We start from the raw sequence: 10,423 nt of genomic DNA on the forward strand, positions 1-10,423 counted from the left end.
TATAAGGTGTGGATCACTGAGGTGTTTCAGGAGCTTCAGGAGCTTTATCTTTTTCACTTAACTAACATGTACAAGTTCCTCAAAGCTTCGCTCCAACATCCTCGAGGAGCGATGACTCCTCACTACATCGGCCTCCGTCCTCTAACGCAGTGGTTCTCAACCTTTTCTCAGTGATGTACCCCTTTGAAATATTTTTTCAGCCGAGTACCCCCTAACCAGCGCAAAGCATTTTTGGTTGAAAGAAAGATGTAATACACAGTGCTGTGCCATTAGTGTCTGATTTATTAAACTTTGTAACTAGACACTTTCAAATTTAAAACTCCATCAATGTGCATAACATTGCTCATTTGTAGTGGTCTCTCTTGAACTATTTGGAAATAGTCTGCTCCGGGATCTTCTTCTGCTGTCATGGAGGGTGGCACCTAAGGTTCAAGGTGCATTAGCGCCCCCTACTGTGCTGGAGTGTTTGGTCTGCGGAAATACATGAAGACAAATAAAAAACCCTTCAACTTAAATCCTCCTCATTGATCCAGTTTCTTTTAAAAACTCAAACTTTATATTTCGCTTCCTCAATACTGAACAGATTCTTTAGGTTTAACATTTCCTCAGCTGCTTCTGTAGCTTTTCTCTTTCTCTTTATATTCCTGATGCTCCACACTTTCTTCCCCTGAGCCACATTCACACTGATGGATGATATTAAATGATTGTTGTGTTTAATCCTGTGAGTCCTCATCTTCACCTTGATATGACTGTTTGCTCTCTGCTGTTTTAATCATTGTTTTCATTCATCCCACTTTTTGTTTTGTTTCATATCGATGATCCTTTTCCTCCCTCATGGTTTTTCCAGTGAGTCATGATGTTGCTTCTAATTCCTGCTTTAGCTTGGGCCTCACTGAAAGCTTCCTCTATGACTCTCTCCTGTTTGAAAGATTGTTTTGTCCATTTCATTGCCCTCGATGCTCAGTGAGCTGGGATCCACACGAACCGGACTTCTGTTTGTGTGTGATGTCGTCTGAATAGTGTCTGGTGTGTTTCATACAGTGTATCTGCTCTGCTGTGGGATGACTGTACTGATACCAATGCTGATTAATCTGGTTTTGCTCTGTCCACTGTGATGCCATTGCTATTGCCAACATCTCAACTGGATATACTGTGATCTGCTGTTCTTTCCTTTATATTTAGATTTAATTCTGGGACAACAAACCCAGTCTTTCCATTCTTTGGCTCCTTTGATCCATCTCTATATTGGGAACAGAGTATTATGTGTAGTCCTTAACCTTCCCTCCTGCTACGGGAACTCAGAGTATCACCAGATTTCAACACACAGGAATACATGCATCTGAATACACTGGCATTTCATTTCTTAAATTACAACCTGGTTTAAAGTTAATTAGTTATTATGGTGCACACACCACAAGGCAATGCATTGCAGTGCGGAGCACAAGGAGGTTTGTATAAAATCCTTGTTTTCTATGAAATATCGTAAACAGTTTCCTCTGAGATTTAAAGATGCTGTGCTCTTCATCGACTCTTCTTCATACTGTAAATGTCTCATTCACTTTTCTTCTGGTTGTTTCCATTATGTCAAACTGGTGATTTTGTTCTTTTACCTGCACCAAGGACGAGATGTTTCCACCTGTTTGTTTGCAAGAGGAAAGAAAAGCAGAGTCATGATTCCAGTGAAGTCGGTGGAAGGATGTTTATTGAGCATTAAAGCAGAGACAAGTAGAAACAGGACTTTTCTCTCTGAGATGTTTTTCTTCTCGTTACATCTGGTTGGTCACAGAGGAAATGATCCATGTGTTTGACTCATAGACTGAATATAAAGGCTTTGACTGGGATGTGCTGCTGTTATACTACAGCGCCACCTGTGGGTCAAAAGTAGAAAAGCAACCACCGCTCTGCAGCTGATGCAGAAATGAAAACGTCCCATTTTTAAGTCCAGAGTTTTGATCTTTTGTGTCAAAGACAAAACTCTGATTTTAAACTCAAAGTGATTTCAATGTGTTTAACTTTGTGTGGAACTAAATCAATTTGTGACGTGAATCCAGGAACTTTAAGATCATAAACAAACATATACACAGAATGTGGTTCTACACACATGGAGACATACTGAGGGACAAAGGGGGACAATAATAAAGACAAACTTAAATACACTGTATGTGACTCTTTATAGAGGGTTTATATATTCTGCTTGTGTCATTTCAATAAACACATTCTTCATGTGAATAAACACAATCGGGGCAAGAAGGTTGCTGGTTTGAATCCGGTTCAGATGGGGTCTTCCTGTGTGGAGTCTGCATGTTCTCCCCGTGTTTTCTCCAGGTGCTCCGGCTTCATCTCACAAACACATGCAGATTAGGGGTTGTGTAGATTGGAGACTACACACAAGCTGCTGCTGCTTCAGCCTCTGGATCCTCAGGACACAGCTCAGCCTCCGTCCACACACACTGTCCTCTTCACACTCAGCTCCACAAAGACCATCCTCCCATCTGTTGAGAGAAGAAGACATCAGTGTTCCAGAGACTCACTTCATCAGCTGTGAGTCAGTGATGCAGCACATCCAGTAGAAAGAGCAGCAGGGACTTCAGTCCTGTTCAGAGGTGGAGCAGCTTCCTCTCTGCTTCATGTTCACGTGTTGGAATGAACACGCTAAGAGCTAAGTGTGTTTCCTCTGCATGTCAAAGTGCAGAGTGGACACCTGAGAGGTGGATTTACTGCTGTTACAGGTGAAGACATGTTTCACTGTGTGTTGATGAACATCTGCTTCTGACAAACTGGGACCAGATGAGACAGATGGACCTCAGCAGAGGTTCTGCTCTGTATAAAGAGCTCCTGGTTACCATGGTGAGGACACACACTGTCTCACTGACTCTGAGGACACACACTGTCTCACTGACTCTGAGGACACACACTGTCTCACTGACTCTGAGGACACACACTGTCTCTGAGGACACACACACAACTGTCATCTCCCACTTTCAGTTCGGGAGGCAGACACCATCTGTACGTTTAAGAGTAGGCTTCCTTTTTGATAAAGCTTATAGTTAGAGCTGGTCCAGGTTTGTCTTAGACCTGCTCTTAGTTATGCTGCTTTAGGTCTAGAAGGTCGGGGGACACATGACACTCAGAGCTTCTCTTTCCAGCTTCTCCTTCCTCTTCTCAATCGTTATCACATCAAAGTAATTCATATCCCATCACTACATGTTACTGACTGGACTTCTTCCCGGAGTCCCTTTGCCTTATCGTTCGCAGATCCAGGGCCGCGGCTGTACATCATGGATTAGGATCTGTGGATCGAGAATCAGAGATCGTAATGGTGGATCCAGTATGACGGATTCTGCATTGTGCTGGCTGATCGTGATAATAATGGCGGATCCTTTATCGTGTTGGCATCTGATAATGGTGGTGGACCACGACCGAGCTGATGATGGATCCTAATGGCGGCAGTGGACAATGACTGTGGACTATAGTGGCATCCGATCTTGATGGTGGATCATGATCTTGCTGGCTGCTGACCATGGACTATGATTGCAGCAGGACTGCTCGATACATAGTATTTCTCCTCAGACACTTGACCATTAATGACATTAATCCACCAATTCACTGACCTTCAGTTATACTTCAAAATGTTTACCCTTATCAATGCTGCTAAAACCTTTATCTTGATGTTCTCCTTTACACTTGACATCCATTGCACTTCTGTCCGTCCTGGGAGAGGGATCCTCACATGTGTCCCTCTCTGAGGTTTCTACCTTCTTTATCCTGTTAAAAGGGTTTTTTAGTAGTTTTTCCTTACTCTTGTTGAGGGTTAAGGGCAGAGGATGTCACACCCTGTTAAAGCCCTATGAGACAAACTGTGATTTGTGAATATGGGCTATACGAATAAAATTTGATTGATTGATTGATTGACACACACTGTCCCTGAGAGGACACACTGTCTCTGAGGACACACACTGTCTCACTGACTCTGAGGACACACACTGTCTCACTGTCTCTGAGGACACACTGTGGTGAAACCTCTGACATCACTCCTCAATAGAAACACATGGACCTATCTTCAGGAAGCTGACTGAGTGCATCTGGTGTTTTGGTGACAGGATGAGTCTGGAGAGATTGAGATGTTCTGGGTGAGTTAGAGATCAACTGAACCAACCAGACGTTGATTTAAACTTCCCTTATCCGTCCCTTTAAGGAGAGTGTGCACCACACAACAGTGGAGAGTCACTGTGGTCAGTGGGCGGAGCTTCAATATGGGTTGATCTCCAACTTAACCTGGAGCAGGTTAGCCGTTCATCAGAAGTTACCATGGTGATTTACCTCGTTAAGAAGTGGACGAGCTTCGTAAGACTGAAAAAACTAAACCTGAAGTTAACCTGAAAACCACAAATCCTGCTTGGTAGCACAGACCCTGGATCTGTGATACTGACTGTGTTTAGTAAAATACTGATGAAAGCAGCGTGGACTGACTCCAACCATCTACTGACCTCACAGTCTCCAGTCGACAGCCTGGACTCTGCTTTAGATCAAGCAGCTCCTTCACTCCTGAGTCCTGCAGGTCGTTTCCTCTCAGATCCAGTTCTCTCAGATGAGAGGGGTTTGACCTCAGAGCTGAAGCCAGAGAAGAACAGCTGATCTCTGACAGTCTGCAGAACTTCAACCTGGATAAAGAATAAAAATTTAACTGTAAATTAAACTGAGTTCATGTGTGAAAATAACAGACACATATTCATGTCAGCACAGACTCATAACATGGAAGATAAATATGAAATCAGACATGTTGGACTAAAAACGAGTCCTGATTCAGTACAAATAGATTATTTGGACCCGGTCTCTGTCCTGCAGATCAGTTTAGGAAATCCAGAACTAAACTCAGTGTTTTAACAAGTAGCTGAATATTTAAAATGTCACAAATTAATTAATGAATGGATTCAAGTTATGTATGAAGAGGAATTATGTTAAATAAGAATTAAATGAGATAAATTGTGTATAAATGCTGTTTATAGATATGAGATCTACAAAAGTCAGTCAGTGAACTGACCTCAGAGTCTCCAGTCGACAGGTTGGACTCTGTAGAAAACCACACAGCTCCTTCACTCCTGAGTCCTGCAGGTCGTTGTAGCTCAGATCCAGTTCTCTCAGATGAGAGGGGTTTGACCTCAGAGCTGAAGCCAGAGAAGAACAGCTGATCTCTGACAGTCTGCAGTGAATCAACCTGGATAAAGAAATATGAATATTAGAATGTGTCCTCCTGTTGTTGTGGATCGTCATCATGTCAACACAGACTCTCAACATGCTGCTGACCTCAGTCCAGTCTGTGACCTGAAGATAAATATCAGATCAGACATGTTGGACCATTGTTTCATTCATCAGCTTCTTCTCTGTGTTGGTCACTGAGCAGGTTTGTGTAATTAAACACTGTTTAAAGTAGGGATGGCTCCTGACAGTCACTTCCTGTTTGTTTCTATACTTATCAACTGTCCAACGTGTTTCAATAAGAACGTGTCTTATTTTGAAAACCTGAGGAGGACGAGTGCTCGGCCTCAGTCCACATGTTATTTACTGACACTTTCTTAGTGATCAGGAGCAGGTGAGTGCAGGTGAATGGAGTTGATGAGGTGGACGTGACTGACAGGCTGGGTGAGGGACAGATGACTGAGGGACAGTGAGCAGAGCAGAACTGAGACAATTTAAATAAATAATGACCCAATAGGAAAGAAAGTCTGAAAAGTGAACCTCAGAGTCTCCAGTCGACAGTTTGGACTCTCCAGTCCAGAACACAGCAGCTTCACTCCTGAGTCCTGCAGCGTTGTTCCCACTCAGATCCAGTTCTCTCAGATGTGAGGGTCTGACTTCAGAGCTGAGGCCACGACTTCACAGTGAGTCTCTGAGAGTCGACAACCAATGAGTCTGTAATTAAAGAAAATATCAAATCTGTGAGAAGTAAATCAGAAAACACAACATTCATACAAAACGTGATCATTTGACCCTCACCCTGGTAAATCCCCTTTTTGTTAAAAACTCCTCAAGAGAATCCTTTCAGATTTGGTCCAAGCGTTCATTCAGACTAACAGAGGAACTCATTAGATTCAGGTGGTCAAAGGTCAAAGGTCAAGGTCACAGCACATGTTCATGGCCTCTTGAACATGATGTCTCAAGTCTGTCTTTAGGGATTTCTTCACATTTTGACTCAAAGAGAAACTGATTAGATTTCAGTGGTCAAGGTCAAAGGTTACAGTGACCTCATATTATTGTGAAGTCCACATGTCAGGAACCTGGAGGGACGGACACTGCACTGGTTGGTGGTGGCGTACAAACGCAGGGTGGGAATTCTAGTTTGACAAGAAAGAAGAAGAAACTATATTTCCTGCTTCTTCAGTTTAAAGGAACCGTCAGTGATTCTCATCCAAAACACTGATTCAGTGATCGTCTCCTCACACTGTGCCAGCTGTTTGCTCATATATATATATATATATATATTATATATATATATATATAATTACATATACATATATATATATATATATATATATATATATATATACAGTATATACAATAATCTCCCTTGCACCCCACATGGTCCCTTGCACCCCACATGGTCGTATGACAACAATGAGAATGTATATGTAAACATAATAATAATAACTTTATTACACACACACACACACACACACACACACACACACACACACACACACACACAGTGTTGACCACTGCAACACCATGCTGCCCAAACAATGAGAACCATTTAACACTGAGTGTATTTGAAGAACGACTCATCTCCACTGATTGAACATGTTATTGATCATGTCTGGACTCACAGAGCCTTCCTGCAGTTCCTCACAGCTGGGATCAGTCTCCGTCGACCCTGGTCTGATGTGTTGAACTTCTTCAGGTCCAACTCATCCAGAACCTCCTCTGACATCTGCAGCATGTAGGCCAGAGCTGAGCAGTGGATCTCAGAGAGTTTCTCCTTTGATTTGTTCTCTGACGTCAGGAACTGTTGCATCTGCTGATGAACTGAGTGGTCGTTCATCTCAGTCAGACAGTGGAAGATGTTGATGCTTCTGTCAGGAGAAATGTCATCACTCTGCATCTCCTTCAGGTTGTTGATGACTCTCTGGATGATCTTTGGATTGTTCCCTGTCCGACCCAGCAGGCCTCCTAAGACTCTCTGGTTGGACTCCAGACTGAGGCCGTGCAGGAAGCGAACAAACAGGTCCAGATGACCATTTGTACTGGTGAGGGATTTCTTCATGGTTCTCTTCAGGAGGTCATCCAGGGAGAAGGTACCCCATGTGTTCCCATATGTTCCCAAGAAGTTGTTGAGTTCTTCTGTGTTCCTCTTGGTGTAACAGTGGAACATGTAGACTGCAGCCAGAAACTCCTGAACGCTCAGATGAACAAAGCAGTAGACTGATTTCTGGAAGATCACACACTCTCTTCTGAAGATCTCAGTACAAACTCCTGAGTACACCGAGGCCTCTGGGACATTAAGACCACACCGCTCCAGGTCTTCTTGGTAGAACATGATGTTTCCTTCCTCCAGATGTTTAAGCGCCAGCCTCCCAGCTTCAGAAGAATGTCCCTGTCAGCCTCCGTCAGCTGCTGTGGAGTCGTCTCATGTCCCTCACCGTACTTGTTGTTCTTCCTCTTTGTCTGAACCAGCAGGAAGTGTGAGTACAGGTCAGTCAGGGTCTTGGGCAGCTCTCCTCTCTGGTCTGTGGTCAACATGTGCTCCAGAACTGTAGCACTGATCCAGCAGAAGACTGGGATTTGACACATGATGTGGAGGCTCCTGGACGTCTTGATGTGTGAGATGATTCTGCTGCACAGCTCTTCATCACTGAATCTCCTCCTGAAGTACTCCTCCTTCTGGGCGTCAGTGAAGCCTCGTACTTCTGTGACCCTGTCAACACATGCAGGAGGGATCTGATTGGCCGCCGCAGGTCTGGAGGTTATCCAGACGAGAGCCGAGGGAAGCAGATTCCCCCGGATGAGGTTTGTCAGCAGCACGTTGACTGATGACCTCTGTGTGACATCAGACACAAGCTCCCTGTGGTTGAAGTCCAGAGAAGGTCTGCTTTCATCCAGGCCGTCAAAGATGAACAAAGGTTTACAGACAGCGAGCGTCTCTGCCGTGAGCTTCTGTAACGCTGGATGGAAAACACGGAGCAGCGTGAGAAGACTGTGCTGCTGGTCTTTCACCAGGTTCAGCTCCCTGAACGAAAGCACAGTCAGCAGACCCACATCTTGGTTTTCTAAACCCTCTGCCCAGTCCAGAGTGAACTTCTGCACCGAGAAGGTTTTTCCAACGCCAGCGACGCCGTTGGTCAGGACGACTCTGATGCTGCTCTGCTGGTCAGTTGAGGCTTTAAAGATGTCGTGGCACTTGATGGGAGTGTCGTGGAGGCTCTTCATCTTGGAAGCCGTCTCAAGCTGCCTCACCTCATGTTGAGTATTAACCTCTTCACTCTGTCCCTCTGTGATGTAGAGCTCAGTGTAGATCCTGTTGAGGAGGGTTCTACTTCCTGTTTCATCAGTTCCTTCAGTCACATGTTCACATCTCCTCCTCACACTGAGCTTATGTTCATCTAAAACCTCCTGCAGACCACGATCTGCTGAAAGACAAGAAACAATGTCAGAGACAGAGAATCTGAGAATCTGCTGATTGTTTTCATCAGATACAGAAAAACTACAGAAAATAAAAGCTTTTTAACTTTGTGCTTTTATAACGATGTTAAATGTTGATGCTGTATGAAGGAACAAAATAAAACCACATGTGCTGTTGTCAGAAGTGAAGACATCAGCAGACACATGTACAGTGCTGCTCTGACCGGCTGTCTGAGCTCCAGCTCCTGTTCTGGATCTTTGTCCACACTGGGGACAGGAGGAGTCTCCTGAAGAACCAGACTGGTCCCATTGAGGTGATGCACTGTCTGCAGAACCAGTGTCCACAGCCAGTGGAGACTGGATCCTTCAGGACGTCCTGACACGAAGCACAGCAGGACGACTGCTCCTCCTCAGAAACATGACTCCTCTTCCTCTCTCTGTGAAGACATTTCCTGATAACTCACATGTCACAGTCACAGGTTGTCATTACTTCTGTCAAGGAGGTTTTGTTTTCACCCAGTATGTTTGTGTGTTGGTTGGTTCGTTAGTGGGATTATAAAAAGACAGATTACCAGTAAACTTGGTGGAAGGTTGTGGTCTGTGAACCAGATCGGGGGTTCCTCTTTCACAGACATGTTCAGAGGACTGATGTTTACCAGTGTGGAATTTGGTGCAGATCCAAATCAAAATGAGTCTCTAGTGAATCTCAAAGTGGTTTCATAAGGAGCGTGTTGGTTCTTGGTGGAGGTCTGAGCTCTTTGAGTGATTCTGAGAGATTAGTCACCAACTTCAATGAAGCTGTGTCCTAATGCAGGGGCCACACTAGAGGAAACTAAATCCTCTTCAGAGCAGGTCACAGTAGAAACAGTCTCTTACTCTGTGTGTGAGGGTCCAGGTTCATTACTGAAGTTTAGAGGAATACCCATGGACATGTCACTCTTCAGAGACACACAGCTGGACCCTGGAGACTCTGCTCTCAGTCTGTGGTCCTGACCTCTGCAAACACAAACATGTTTTTATTCAGAACACATCATTCACTGGTTCATTCTCTGAGGATTCAGTTTGGAGGTTCACATGTTTGGAGCAGGTCTCTTACTTTGTGTGTGAGGGTCCAACTTGCTCTGAAATGTCCTCGTCCATGTTACACCGGGCCGGCTGCGGCTCAGTTGTGGTTCAGGCCACGCTGCTCTTCTAGATGTTCCAGGTCTGGTCTATTTCCTTCTCCCTGCGCTCAGTTTACAGCAGAACACAGTGAAATGATCTTTCTCACCAGTTTCAATGTTTATCTGTTGAAAACGTCACAAACACAAATATTTGCAACACTTCCTGTAGCCTACCCATTTCCAAATAAAAGCACTCCAGCGTTTCTGTCGACTGATTCAATTCATTAATTTTAAAATGTTTTTATTGTGAAATAGATGCAGGGCTTCATAGTTTGTAGTACTGGTATTTATTTGAGTACACAGGACTTCTTATATACAAGGAAATACAGTGATCACATCAGAAACCTCAGGAAGGAAGTAGTTACATTAAAAGTAAAAAACTTCAGGTGAAGGACAATAGTCTCTCTCTCTCTCTCTCTCTCTCTCTCTCTCTCTCTCTCTCTCTCTCTCTCTCTCTCTCTCTCTCCTGACAGGTGACCTCAGGAATGACAGTGAGAGTGTGACAGTAAAACTTTCAGGAAGTTGTGTTCACACTCACCTGCTCACTTTTCTTCCTTCTGCTCATCCAGGTGAAAATGGAGTCTGACACTTCCCTGTTCTCAGGCTCCTCCTCCCTGTTGAACCAGTTCACACATGAAACCACCCAG

At 44.2% G+C, this 10,423-nt stretch overlaps 1 protein-coding gene and 1 long non-coding RNA gene across 7 annotated transcripts in view; one reads left to right on the plus strand and one right to left on the minus strand.

Annotated features, from left to right (window-relative positions):
- LOC118121592 (receptor expression-enhancing protein 6) overlaps positions 1–10,423 on the plus strand; it is a 719,670-nt gene that overhangs the window by 37,043 nt on the left and 672,204 nt on the right. The window lies entirely within an intron of this gene.
- LOC118121166 lies at positions 9,032–10,328 on the minus strand. The gene is made up of 4 exons (XR_007034814.1): positions 10,315–10,328; positions 9,710–9,838; positions 9,490–9,609; positions 9,032–9,050 (listed from the first exon to the last, which is right to left on the minus strand). It is a non-coding gene; the product is annotated as an uncharacterized LOC118121166 (long non-coding RNA).

Source organism: Hippoglossus stenolepis, chromosome 14, assembly GCF_022539355.2.
Source record: "Hippoglossus stenolepis isolate QCI-W04-F060 chromosome 14, HSTE1.2, whole genome shotgun sequence".
Classification (NCBI taxonomy): Eukaryota; Metazoa; Chordata; class Actinopteri; order Pleuronectiformes; family Pleuronectidae; genus Hippoglossus; species Hippoglossus stenolepis.